Source organism: Lynx canadensis, chromosome B4, assembly GCF_007474595.2.
Source record: "Lynx canadensis isolate LIC74 chromosome B4, mLynCan4.pri.v2, whole genome shotgun sequence".
NCBI classification, from domain to species: Eukaryota; Metazoa; Chordata; class Mammalia; order Carnivora; family Felidae; genus Lynx; species Lynx canadensis.
Genome location: NC_044309.1, coordinates 29,818,068 through 29,833,095, shown reverse-complemented (window position 1 = coordinate 29,833,095; position 15,028 = coordinate 29,818,068). Strand labels below are relative to the sequence as shown.

Here is a 15,028-nt window from a genome sequence, read left to right as displayed (position 1 = left end):
GTATCCGCATTGTACAGACATGACAATTGAAGCACAGAGGGGTTAAGAAACATGTCTAAGATTACACAGCCCTAGAATCAAATTCAAATCCAGTTAGTCTGATTCTCATGTTCCCATTTTTTTACAAATAAGCTCCCATGCCTCCACAGACATCCTTGGGACTCAGTCGGGTACTATAGGTGGGAAAAGCATAGTGTAATGGTTAAATATCCAGGCTTTGGTGTCAAGCACATGTGCTTTGCCTCCTGGTCCTGCTGCTGCAGAGCCAATAGCATCCGCCTCACTGAGCTTACCTGGCAATTACAAAATAATGATGTTAAGTGCATGAAACAATTCCTGGCTTTTAGATCTTGATTAATATTAACCATGATGACTATGGGCAAAAAGATGATGGTGGTGGTGACTACACAAGAGCCAGAACCTTGCCTGTTGAGAAAAGTCTCTTATTTCCACCCCCCCCCCCAATTCTGAAGTCTGAGGTCCTAAGAATAATGTCATACTGTCATCATTACCAATTTCTTTCTTCACTCACCATCACCATTATCAAATCAGGAGACGGCAATGTCATGCTAAAGAGCCCATGTTCTTTAGCCCATGCTAAAGAGCAAGGGCTCTGAAGCCTGGGTAAGGTGTAAATCTTGGTCCTGACACTTACCTGATGTGCAACTTTGGACTAATCATGAAATGTCTAGGGGCGCCTGGGTGGCTTGGTCGGTTAAGCGTCCGACTTCAGCTCAGGTCATGATCTGACGGTCCGTGAGTTCGAGCCCCGCGTCCAGCTCTGTGCTGACAGCTCGGAGCCTGGAGCCTGTTTCAGATTCTATGTCTCCCTCTCTCTCTGCCCCTCCCCCACTCATGCTCTGTCTCTCTCTGTCTCAAAAATAAACGTTAAAAAATTTAAAAAAAAATGTCTAAACCCATATTTCTCAAGCTGTTTATGGAGAAGAATCCATTTTTTTTTCTTTTCCTTTCCTTCCTTCCCTCTCTCCTTTCTTCATTTCTTCCCTTCCTTTCCTTTTTTCTTCCTTCCTTCCTTGTAATGTCCAATCCATTGTGGACCAATCCTTTCGCAAAATACAACAGAAATATCTTAGCAATGTCAAATTGCTATGAACATTCCTAAATGCCAGCTCCTAATTTCTGTCCTAACTTCACTGAGGACCATGAACAGTTTGCAGACCTCACTCTGAATCATGCTACTCTAAGTTTTTGTTTCACAATCTATGAAATTGGGACACTAATATTTATTTCATGTGGTTATTTAAAAAAAAATTTTTAACATTTAGTTATTCTTGAAAGACAGAGCATGAGTAGGGGAGGGGCAGAGAGAGAAGAAGACACAGAATCTGAAGCAAGCTTCAGGCTCTGAGCTGTCAGCACAGAGTCCGACACGGGGTTTGAACCCACAAACCGTGATATCATGACCTGAGCCGAAGTCAGATGCTTAACCTACTGAGCCATCCAGGCGCCCCATCATGTGGTTATTATGAAAAAAAAAATGAAATGAAATAATGTAGATAAATTGCTTAGAACATATGTGCCTGGCATATCATGAGCAGTGAAGAATTGGGACTCTCTAGGAGCTCATAATCCTGGCCTGTGGCAGAAACAGGAATAGAGAGGCACAGGAGAGGGCTATAAAAAGTGGACACCTTGAGGGTACCTGGCTGACTCAGTTGGTAGAGCATGAGGCTCTTGATCTTAGGGTTGTGAGTTGGAGCCCTACATTGGGCACAGAGCCTACTTTAAAAAAAAAAAAGTAGACACCTCAAAACTTAACTACGAGTTAATTTTCTCCTTATCTCTTTGGGCAGCCCAATCTCTCTTTGGGAGATATATTCCACAAATCCAGTTCTTCTCATGATATTTTAAAAGGGGTAAAGTGACTAGCCTGGGCTAAGCCCTGAGTCATGCCAAAGGCTTGTCCAATCTGAACTGTCAGCCTGCTGCCTGTGTTGCTCAGTACAAACATTAATCCTGGAACATCGCTAAAAATAAGCAGTATGGACATCAATATGCTGTCCAAAAGCAAGTGCATTATGATCAGGATTTCAATTGTGGCTCAGAAGTTAAATAGCTCTCCCTGTAATGCCCAGCTAAATTAAATTGAGAAAATACTGTTGAAGTAACATATTTAATAACTGGGTAATTACTCCCTTGGTGGTATCCATTTGGCTTTAGGAGTGGGATAACTAGAGGTCCCAAAAGGGCTGGGGAGGAGCTGGTGCTGCCCTATAATGCCACCTAGCAGGACAATTCATATAATGTACAATAATAGGAAGATTAGGAAGTACAGCTGAATCACAGCAACAATTGTCAGCAGCCTCCAGGCAACATTCAAAGGCTCGGTCTCTAAGTGTTCAAATCGTGGTGCCAACATGAAATAGGACAAGGTCTCCTTGCTCGTGGTATTTAACTGAAGCTGACACAAGCTGTGATCAAAGCACCAAAAAGAAAAAAAAAAAAACATAAAAAAAACATAAAAAAGGAAGATGACAAATATCTCCAACATTTGTCTGATGACTCAAGGCCTGAGTAATATCCCCACAATTATGAAGAAAAGTAACTTCATGAAAAAAGCAGTTGAGGCTTGCCTAAAATATCAGAGTAAAAGTGAGCTCTCAGAATCCAGATTTATATAAAAATTAAGTTTATATCAAACTATATCCAATAATAAATATTAAATATTATTTCATCTAATAATATTTGTTACATTGCTAAATATTTAAAACACTTTCCATGGATTATTTATATTAGATAAGAAATCCTGGGGCACCTGGGTGGCTCAGTCAGTTAGGTGTCCAACTTTTGATTTTAGCTCATGGTTCGTAGGTTCCAGTTCAGGCTCCATGATGACAGTGTGGAACCTGTTTGGGATTCTCTTTCTTCCTCTCTCTGCCCCTCCCCCGCTCATTCTCTCCCTCCCTCTCTCTTTCTCTCTCTCTTTCAAAATAAATGAATAAAAAAATCTTAACGAAAGTAGTATTTTACCTTTCAGTTCTGACATGGAAAGCTACAATATTGAAGAGCATCTGAGATATTTCTGTCAAATAGGACCTAAAAACACTTCCATATGAAGTCTGACTTCAGCTCAGATCTCACGGTTTGTGAGTTCCAGCCCCATGTCAGGCTCTGTGCTGACAGCTCAGAGCCTGGAGCTTGCTTCATTCAGATTCTGTGTCTCCCTCTCAGTCTGACCCTCCCCCACGAATGCTCTGTCTTTCTCTCTCTCTCAAAAAAATAATAAAGTAAACATTAAAAATATTTTTTTAACTAAATCTAGCCAAGCCCTTTCTTATATCCCCTACATAAAGATGACGCTGTAGGTTGGTCTCAAGTCATAACCACAGATCTCAAGTCTAAGCAGCTCTTTATAAAAGCTATTACCTTTTCCTTTGTCCTTTCGTGTAGAAATTTTGCTTTTCACCTTCTGGTTGTTTCCTTTTGAGCCATCCTGTATGTCTTTTGTGCTTTGGGTTTTGCCTGTCACTCTCATTACCCCTTTTGAATCACCTCTATATTAATTTCCCCTTTCTCCAGCCTAATTTCTCTGCCTCTCATAGTTGACTTTCAAGTCTTCCAAGTTTCATAAGTTGGAAAAAAGAAGAGTTATCAGTATATCTATATTTTTAGTTTATAAAACAAAATATTATTAAAAGTCCTTTAAGGAGAAAAAAACTAGGTGATGTAGATTGCATTTTCTAAGAAAACATACAGTAATATCCAAATATAAAATTTGGAGTTGAAAATTCTTTTAAATCTCTACTGGCAGTGTGGCAAGCTCAAAACCAAACTGCAAATCTACCTGTAAATAGAGTCAATATCATCTTATTTTACAAATGACGTTATGATTACAGAGTGTGGGGAAGGACTTTTTTTCCACTAGTTACAGAAGGTTCACAATTTCAAAATATAAGTGCAGGTTAACCTGACACTGGTAACATCAAAATCTAATCACATCTAATCAAAATATAATCAAAGTGGAATAGCAACAAAGCTATTTCCTTCCCACCTATTTTTGCATAACATCCTGATTTACCAGCTGCGAGACTTTTAACATGCTTGAGACAGCAGTTGTAATTTACATCACAGGCCTGTCTCAGATTAGTCAACCTGTTGATAATGCTGTGGGCTCAAATACATGTAATCTTTTACAAAAATAGTCACTATTTCTTGTAACATCTGAAAAAAAGCTTTCTGCTTTGCCATCCTAGTGCTAGCCAAAATGTTTCTTTTTAATAGCCCAAGGGAAAGAGCATTCATACTTCTGAAAATCAAAAGGCCTAGGGAGGGATAAGAAACCATTTAACTTGTGCCTCAGGCTTGAAGTATGAATTGACTGCTTAGAGGCAAATAAGAATATAGCCTGTTTGTAAAGATCTCCAGAGATGATTATTTCACTTCAGTGACTAATTCCTACTGTTAAACAAAATTCACAGGAGTAAATTTTAAGATCTTAGTGGCTTTATAAAAGAATTCATGAACCAGGCAGCATTCACGCGAGCAGATAGAACAGAGCTTGAATAAGCTGTACAAAATGAAAGACTTTTATAGGCAGATGGGAGCAGGGAAGTTACGCGAGACAAAAAAGCAGACTGGTTATGGCAAGGTCACTTTTCTTTAGGACATGGCAGGGGTCTCTTGGGCAGATTACCTAACTACTGGTGATGTGGTGATTTTTGATTGACTGGTTTAAGATTCCATTTCTGGGAGAGCCAAAACTGTAATTAAGTCAAATCTGGGTTTGGTGATGTGGGGCTTAGCATAAGTGACTCTATTTGGGGGCCTGTTGCCTTGTTTTTAACACTACTCAACAATTCTTTGTTTTCTTTAACCAGAATCCAAGGGCTGGGTTTATACTGTGCTTCCCCACTGGGAAGCAGCCGAACTGTACATCACCCTGGACATCACTGCAGTAGACTTGACATTCACGAGATGTATGTCAGAGATGGTCTGGGTATTCCAGTAGCACTAAAGCATTTAATTTTCATCAGGTGTTGGGTGTTTTCTGGCCATAGACACATAAAATCACCAGTCATTTAACTATCCCTGAAGCTTTATCTCTCACTTGAGCAATTTTAACTGGCTAGGGCATTTGCTTTTACTTTCTTCCCTACAGAACTACCTTCCCCCTCACACACCAACAATTTTACATCAGGATGTTTAATTTATTGTAAACTTCCACTTTCTGTAAAAAATATATATATATTTTTGCCTTTTACTGAAGTTACTGTTTTCAGTGACAAAGGGAGAACAACACTCAGGCTGTGCTGAGCTGCGGCTGCTGACTCAGTCCTGAACACTTGCCTGCAGGAATCCAAATTTCACCTCAGCAAAGCTTACTCCAGTTTCTAGTCTAGTGGCTAAACATCAATGAAAATTGTGAATGTTAAACTGGGAACACCAGTAAGTGACTCTGATATCTCTGGAGTCAAATTTCCTCACAACTGAGGCGGGCTCTAAAGAGCAAAGACAGCCACTAAGACCCCGATTTGATGTATTCCCATTTTTTTCTCACCTCTCTCCTATTTTTGCTTCCTGATTATATTCAAGTATAATCTCTTGAAAGATATGCTCCTCATGTGCCAATTTCGGTGTGTAGAGTGTGGTCCCCAGGGACAGTATGGCATATGTATCATTTTTCACAGCACCAAAATGGTTGAGTGCTTCTACTTTACATAACAGCCCAGTGGAACTTGACAAGTATTGTCAGTAACCAGCCTCCACTCCCCCTGGTTCAATAAACCCATTTGCTCTGTTTTTCATTTAGCTTTTAGTCCTTTAACCTTCCCAGTGGATCCTATCTGAACTTTCACCAAGTTAACTGGGTCCCACTGCTCTGACCTGATCAGTGTTATAGATAGCTTTCTGAAAGGACCTAACCAGACCATACACACAAGTCATTACAGGACAAAACAAAGACCTCTTCAGCATTCACAGTACTGAACAATGCCCAAAGATGGTTGCCACTGCCCAACCAGGTCAATGAGACTGGAAGCGAGGTACATTTGTGGTATTCCAAGAGGATTTAACAAAAAAACAAACAAACAAAAAATTTAATGTTTATTTATTTTTGAGAGAGAGACAGAGCACGAGTGGAGGAGGGGCCAAGAGAGAGTGGGAGACACAGAACCCAAAGCAGGCTCCAGGCTCTGAGCTGTCACCACAGAGCCCGACTTGGGGCTCGAACCCACGATCCCGATGTGGGGCTTGACCCACCAACCGTGAGACCATGACCTGAGCTAAAGTCTGACACTCAACCAACTGAGCCACCCAGGCACCCCAATATTCCAAGAGGTTTTAAAAAGAAAGGAGTTGGGGCGCCTGGGTGGCGCAGTCGGTTAAGCGTCCGACTTCAGCCAGGTCACGATCTCGCGGTCCGTGAGTTCGAGCCCCGCATCGGGCTCTGGGCTGATGGCTCAGAGCCTGGAGCCTGTTTCGGATTCTGTGTCTCCCTCTCTCTCTGCCCCTCCCCCGTTCATGCTCTGTCTCTCTCTGTCCCAAAAATAAATAAAACGTTGAAAAAAAAATTTTTTTTTTTAAAAAATTTAAAAAAAAAAATAAAAAGAAAGGAGTTTGGGATGCTTGGGTGGCTCAGTCGGTTAAGCGTCCAACTTCAGCTCAGGTCATGATCTCACAGTTCATGAGTTCGTGCCTCACATTGAGCTCTGTGCTGATAGCTCAGGGTCTGGAGCCTGCTTTGGATTCTGTGTCTCCCTCTCTCTCTCTGCTCCTCCGCTGCTTGTGTTCTTTCTCTCTCATAAATAAATAAACAATAAAAAAAATAAAATAAAGGGAGCTTAAAAATGTGCCAGCATTACTATATTCATTACACACAGTATTTCATTTAATGATTACATTACACATATTATCTCATTTCATTTACTGTCCATAAGAACCTTGAGAAGGAGGTCATTATTCTCTTCATTTAACAGATGAAAAAGCTAAGGCTTAGAGAGGGGGTGTTAAAAATCAGAATGAGAGTCCAGCTTCGTCTGACTTCAGAGTGCAAGCTTTCATACTAAATCATGCTGTATTGCATTCTACAGTGGGCAAGGAAAGACTTTTCCACCCCAGAAACAGCCCACTGGGGTACTCTGGTGTCCTACTTAAATTATCGAAATGGTATATGAATCCCCATAACTTTGCAGAAACCCACAGCTTCTATTTTACCTCTGCTTCCCCAGTTTAGTATCACTTGGGAGCGTGGGAGAGGGGAATGAAAATACACGACAAGGAAGAGAGAAAATTGATATGGTACCAAAGATATAAAGCAGAATTATTTTTGAAAATAATTTTGAGATGCATGAATGGGATTTCTAGGAGGCTATATTCAAATTAGTAACTTGTCCATGTGGTTTTCAAAACTTAGAAATCTTGATTATAGAAAGATTTGGCTGCAGTTTCTATATTAATGGAGTGTATAGGCATGCCATTTTCAGATTGCACTTATCAATGGCTCTACACTGTCACCATTCACCCATCTCTATCAAATCTGTAAACAAATGGTCTCTGTCTTGAGTTTATATAAATTATCTTATGCTGATGTTGTCATTTATTCTTTCCTTTTTTATTATAATTTTTCCCTCACTTTCTAATACATCAATATGATTTTGAGATCAATCCTGTTTTCCACAATGTTAGCTATCTACACAGATTACCTATAAATTAAAAATGAATCTTCAGTACTGCCTCAGTCTGACTCTTGTAAAAACATTTACATCTATCTGGTTGACTGAATCCCTCCTCACAGAAGGAAATTCAACATTTTTTTTTTAAATTACAGTATAGTTGGCACACAATGTTACATTAGTTTCAGGTGTACAACACAGTGATTCCACAACTACATGTTATGCCATGCTCACAAGTGTGGCTACCATTTGTCACCATACAACACTATTATAATACCGCTGACTGTATTCCCTACGCTGTACTGTATTCCCTACGCTGTACCCTTCACCCCATGACTTAGTCTTTCCTTAACTGGAGGCTTTCAACATTTTTAAAAAACAATTTTCCACTAATTGTGTACATAACTCATAGTTTATACACCATAAAATGTAGTCTCTTTTTTCCAAAAACTTATATTTTATAAGGATGTCATTATAATCACCAGATATTATTTAATGTCCAGAAGGGTACAATTGGTGCTGCATTGATTTGCTTCAGTCCAAAAGCCAGGGTATTTGAGAGAATAAGTTTTTTTCCCCAGAGATATCAGAATTTACTCTCTTGAAAGAGGAAATTTATTTTGAAGTAGGTACTTATATTCAGTTTGGGTGGGAGGAAGAAGATGATGTGATCAATTTATATTTTTATGAATGTGTAATTTTAATAACTAAATTTAAAGTATAAAAATTGCCTTCCTTATTATTTTCATTAATATTTATTTACTCTGATTATGGTTAAATTAAAATTAAAGCTCTTTGGTGTGTCCATTAATTTAAAGAAAAACAACAGAAAAGATGAAGTGCAGTGGACAAATCTACTCAAGGCATAAAGTTAGAATAAGATTGGAAGAAAATCCAGGAAAATAAGGGGAGTTTTATTTGTTGAAATGGTGTAATTACATGTTTCAATTTAATAATACAGCATTTGTAATATATGATAACTCTAAATTTATAAACACGCACAAAAGCAAGCCTACTATTTTGAATAATAATGTGTGTACTACCTAGGTTCAATAATTAGTAATCTTTTGTCATGCTTACTTCATCCATCTTTTTCTTTCTTTTCTTGTATTTTAAAACAAATCCCTGAGATATTCTATTATTTCACCATTTTTTCATGTCCTATCACTCTTAAATATTTCCCTAAAAAAAGTTTCTTACGTAATCCCAATAGCAGTAACATGCCATCAAAAGAAATATTATTTTTTTAATATAATCCTCAGTCTATATTCAAAGTTCCCCCAGTTATCTTAGAAATATCTTTTTATACTTGGTTTGTTCATCAGGATCCAAATAAGTTCCACTCTGAATTTGATAGTTAGGTTTCTTAAATCCCTTCACCTTTTTAGGTTTTCTTTTCAAGATCTTTCCTTATAAAACTCAGATCAGTCGTCCTGTAGAATATACCACAATCAAAGATTTTTCTGATGCTTTCTTGTAGTGTCATCTAAATTGTTTTTCCCTCCCCTGTATTTCCTATTAACTTAAAGTAATATCTAAATGTGATTAGATTCTGCATCATTTTTTTTCTCTTTTTTTTGGCATAAATATTTTACAGGTAGTGCTCTGTACTTCACAACATATCACATTAAGGAGCACATGTCTGGTCGACACACTTTTAGTGATGCTAAGATGGACCTCTGAGTTCAGATGAAAGCAGTCAATGCTTCTAGTGTGTAGCTCTCCATTAAACGTTACCCTAATAGTTCTTAGAAGAATCAATTATTTCAATAGAGATTGTCAAATAATAGTTTTCTACTTTTATCATTCCTCTGTAGTTCTCAGCTGTCATTCTTCTTTAAAAAGAGCTTTGCTTAATAAACACATCAATTTAGATACCTTGTCAATTAATTTATACAGGAAAGGGAGGATAAATGATTAAGTCTTTTGTTCTAATTACGTTTCCAGACTAAGAAGTTAGTTCTCTAGCCACCTCCAATGGCCTTTTCTTTTTTTAAAAAAAATTCTTGCTTGTTCAGTTTTTTAACTTTCCTGTTTTTTTCTTTTTTAAAAATAATGAACTCATAAATTTTTATAAATTCAGTGTGTTTGAATCAAGTAGTCACTTTTTCTTTGATGATCAAATTGTCCCATTTGTAACAGTTGGAAGGGCCTTTTTAATCTGGCTCCTATGTCCTTTTGAAAAAACCCAACTAATGCTTGATAGTTTCTTTGGTTTCTGGTATGCACACAAGTGCACACACACACAAACAGTCTCAATTCATCTCCTATATTTGCTATTTCAGGTTTGTAATCAATCATTTTCCAAGCTTCTAACTGGTTGGGAATTTCCAGTAGATAACAATTTGGATACCGGAAGTATTCCTTGCTTCCAACTTATTACTGTTTCTAGGCATGTCCAGTGTATTGAAGTAGGAAATACACATTTAAAAAATTGTGATAAAATACATATAAAATTGACCGTTTTAACAATTAAAAAATTTTTTTTTCCTAATGTTTATTTATTTATTTTTGACAGAGAGAGAGAGCACAAGTGGGGGAGAAGCAGAGAGAGAGATACACACACAGAAACCAAAGCAGGCTCCAGACTCCAAGCTGTCAGCACAGAGCCCAACATGGGGCTTGAACCCATGAAGTGTGAGACCACGACCTAAGCTGAAGTTGAACATTCAACTGACTAAGCCACCCAGGCGCCCCTTAACTATTTTTTAAAAATTTTTAAGTTTATTTATTTATGATTGAGAGAGAGAGAGAGAGCACAATCTGGGGAGAGGCAGAGAGGGAGGGAGACACAGAATCTGAAGCAGGCTCAGCTGTCAGCACAGAGCCTGACTCAGGGCTCAAACCCACAGACCCCGATATCACAACCTCAAGCCAAAGTAAGACACTTAACTGACTGACCCAACCCAGGTACCCTACCCCTTAACTATTTTGAAGTGTATAGTTCAACAGTATTAAGTTCATTCACATTGTTGCATAACCAACCTCCAGAACTCTCATTATCTTGCAAACCTGAAACTCTATGTTCATTTGTTGTTGTTTAAACTCCCCATTTCCCCAGCCTCCTAGCCCCTGGCAACCACATTTCTATTTTCTGTCTCATAAATTTTACTCTAGGTACCTCATACAACATTTGGTTTCTTTGTGACTGGTTTCTTTCATCTAGCATGATGTCCCTCAGGTCCATCCCTGTTGTAGCATGTGTCAGAATTCCCTTCCTCTTAGGACTGAATTAATATTCCCATTGTATTATGTATTATATACCATATTTTGTTTACTCATTCATTCACCAATGGACAGCTGGGTTGCCTCCCCATTTGCCTGTTGTGAATAATGCTTTTAACATAGGTTTACAAACAGCTTTTGGAGACTCTGCTTTCTGTTCCTTTAGATATATAGATATATACCCAGAAGTGGAATCACTGGATTATATGGTAATTCTATCTTCCACTTTTTAAAAATTTCATTTATTTATTTTGAGAGAGAGAGAGCGCTGACGGAGCAGAGAGGGAGAGACAGAATCACAAGTAGGCTCTGCACCATCAGCGTGGAGCCTGATGCAGGGCTCCAGCTCACGAACAAGATCATGACCTGGGCCAAATCAAGTCTGACGCTTAACCGACTGAGCATCTATTGTCCATTTTCAAAGAAACCACCATACTTTTTCCATAGCAGCTGCACCATTTTACATTCCTGTCAACAGTCACAAAGTTTCCAATTTTTCCACCTCCTTGCCAATACTTATTTTTCTTTTTTAGTAATAGTCATCCTAATGGGTATAAGGTGGTATCTCATTGTGGTTTGATTTACATTTCCTTAATGATTAGTGATGCTGAGCACGTTTTCATATGTTTGTTGGACATTTGTATATCTTCTTTGGAGAAATGTCTATTTGATCTCTTTGCCCATTTTTTATTGGCTTGCTTTTACTTTTGTCGAGTTGTGGAAGTTTTTTTTTTTTTTTTCTGATGTTTATTTTTGAGAACGACAGAGAGACAGCATGAGCAGGGGAGGGAGAGGGTCAGAGAGAGTGGGAGACCAAATCTCCAGGCTCTGAGCTGTCAGCACAGAGCCCAGCGTGGGGCTCAAACTCACAAACTGTGAGATCATGACTTGAGCCAAAGTTGGATGCTTCACTAACTGAGCCACCCAGGAGCCCCTGTAAGTTCTTGATATATTCTGAATATTACTCCCTTATCAGATATATGATTTGAAAATATTTCCTCCCATTCCATAGGTTGCCCTTCATTCTGCTGATTGTGTCCTTTGATGCACAGAAGTTTTTAATATTGATGTTGTGCAATTTGTCTACTTTTACTCTTATTGCCTATGTGGGGTTTTGTTTTGTTTTTTTTTTGTCCAACTAGTCTTTGCCAAATCCAATGTCATGAAGTTTTTTCCCCTATGTTTTCTTCTTAGAGTCTTATAGTTTGGGGTCTTATGTTTATGAATCTTTGATCCATTTTGAGTTAATTTTTTATATAGTGTAAAGTAAGGATCCAACTTCATTCTTTTCCATGTGGCTATCCAAATTTCCAAATACTATTGGTTGAAGATACTGTCCCTTCCCCATTGAATAGTCTTGGCACCCTTGTCAAAAATCATTTGGCCATATATATGAGGACTTATGGTCTCTCTAGTCTGTTCCATTGATCTATATATGTCTGTCTTTATGTCAGCACCACACTATTTTGATTACTATATCTTTGAAATCAGGAAATTTGAATCTTCAACTTTGTTCTTTTTCAAGGTTATGTTGGCTATTCAGACTCCCTTGAAATCCAATACTTTAGGATGAATTTTTCTATATAAAAATTGCCATTGGGATTTTGATAGACATTTTGTTGAATCTATAGATTACTTTGGGTTGACATTTTTACAATATTAAGTCTTCCAATTCATGAACAAGGGATGTCCTAAAATTTAGTTGTGTCTTCTTTAATTCAGCAATGTTTTACAGTGTTCAGTGTATAAGCCTTTTACCTCCTTGATTAAGTTTATTCCTGAGTAGTTTATTCTTTTTAAAGCTATTGTAAATGGAATTGATTTCTTAATTTCCTCTTTTGGATTAATGTATATACATACAAAAAAGATACAACATACAAAAAACATACAACTGGTTTTTGTGCATTGATTTTGTATCCTACAACCTTCCTGGATTTATTTGTAGTTCTAACAGGTGTGTGTGTGTGTGTGTGTGTGTGTGTGTGTGTGTGTGTGCATGAGAGAGAGAAAGAGATCTTTAATGTTTTCTACAAATAAGATCATGACCTCTTCAAACAATCCTAATTTTACTTCCTCCTTTCATTTTGGATGCATTTTATTTCTTTTTCTTGCTTAATTACTCTGTCTGGAACTTCCAGGACTGTATTGAATAGATGTGGTGGAAAAGAACGCTCCCCTGAGCATTCTTATCTTGTGATCTCAGGGGAAAAGTTTTCAGTTTTTTACCACTGAGTATGGGTTTTTCACAAATTGCCTTTATTTTGAGACGATTTCCTTCTATCCCTAGTTTGTTGAGTGTTTTTATTAAGAATCACATGGAATATTTTTAAGGAATAAGATTAAGGATGAAAGCTACACTAAATAATTGCCTTTTAAGATGTTATTTTAATGTTGCTTTGTAATCTTCACAAGGTATTGAAATAACCATAATATTTGTTGTTAATAGTAAACAAGCATTTACTCATGCATTCAATTGTTTACTCTCTGCATGTGTCAAGTACTTCTGGGAACTGGGTGAGGTAGACAAAGCAGTTACTCTCATGGAGTTAGGACTTTAGGGGAGGAATATAGAAAATAATCAAAGAAAAAAATAAATAGAAAAATATCAGATAGTGACCGGTACCATGTGGAGAATTAAAATATGGCAATGTGATGGAGAGGGTCGGGGGGAGACTATTCTAAATTTTAAGGTAGGGAAGACCTTCTAAAGAGGTGATAGTTAAACTGAAACCTGATAAGAAGGAAATAGACATATGAAGAGAAAGCATTTCAGAATGACAAAGACAGAAACTCCAAGATAAGAACACACCTGGTGAAGTCAGACTTCAGGAAACAGAGAAGATCAATGTGATCAAAGTACAATGAGCAAAGGGGAGATGGTTTAAGATGAGGTCAGAGAAGAGTGGTAGTTATTTTACCTTAAATGTAAACAGAAGCAATATAATCATATATGTAAAGCCCTATGTTAAAAACAAAAGCACTTAAGATATATTCACTGCCCTTAAGAAAGTTAGAATCTTATAAGGTCTCTAATAAAAAATATGTAACAGACCAATATTGGAATGTGTTTGAATAATCTTAGCTATGCTTAGATAAGCTATGCTTATATGCTTGTTTACATTGATATATAACAATTAGAATCTCATGTCACCCTTTCCTTTTTGATATGTACATATCAATTAGCAATAATCGCGCCTCGGATAAACCTCATTGGCTACGATACTGCCACTGCGCAAAGCTGATATGTACATATCAAATATGTATATTTGATATATATTTATATAAATATAATATTCATATATTATACAAATATATATTAAGTTATTTATACTTATACATATAAAGAGATAAACAAGAAGTAACAGAGGGAAGTGAAAATGTCACCTTACTATTATTGAAAATGCTGGTATTGAAGAACATGGCTTATATCTAGAATTACAGACTTATCTGCCTGGTCACAGCAGAGATGTAACAGGGAAGACAATATCTCTATAAAGTTACACAAGGGATCAGAGATAGTAAAGTACAATGAACAAACATGTGAATCCTAGAGCCAGACTGCCCAGGTTCCAGTCTCGGTGCTCTAACTTTCTAGTGTTTCAGTGCAACCACTTGCTTCCATTTCCTCACCTATAAAATGTGGAAAATACTAATGTTACTTCTTATAAGGGATTATGCCATAATATGTTCTGCATCTTGTTAATAATGCACACATAATCTATATCAAATATCTTTACATATCCATACATTCAGGTCCAATGCATTATTTTTTTTTTAAGTTTATTTATTTTTGAGAGAGAGAGAGAGAAACAAAGTACAAGCAGAGGAGGATCAGAGAGAGAGGGAGACACAGAATCTGAAATAGGCTCCAGGCTCTGAGCTGTTAGCACTGAGCCCAACGTGGGGCTTGAACCTGCGAACTGTGAGATCATGACCTGAGCCAAAGTCGGATGCTAAACCAACTGAGCCACCCAGGCGCCCCCAACGCATTGTTTTTTTTCTATGCTGCTGATTGTTATATTCCATGGATATATTAGAATTTAGTTAATCAATTTTGTCTTTTCCTGAATGTTACATAGTCAGAATCATACTGGAGGTAACCTTTTTAGACTGGCTTCTTTCACTTAGAATTTGCATTTAAGTTTCCTTGGCTTGATAGTTCATTTCTTTTT

The 15,028-nt window shown here is 37.5% G+C and overlaps 1 pseudogene; it reads right to left on the bottom strand.

The window, feature by feature from the left end:
- Window positions 1-13,942: 13,942 nt before the first annotated feature.
- LOC115519646 lies at window positions 13,943-14,096 on the bottom strand (annotated as a pseudogene).
- Window positions 14,097-15,028: the final 932 nt, after the last annotated feature.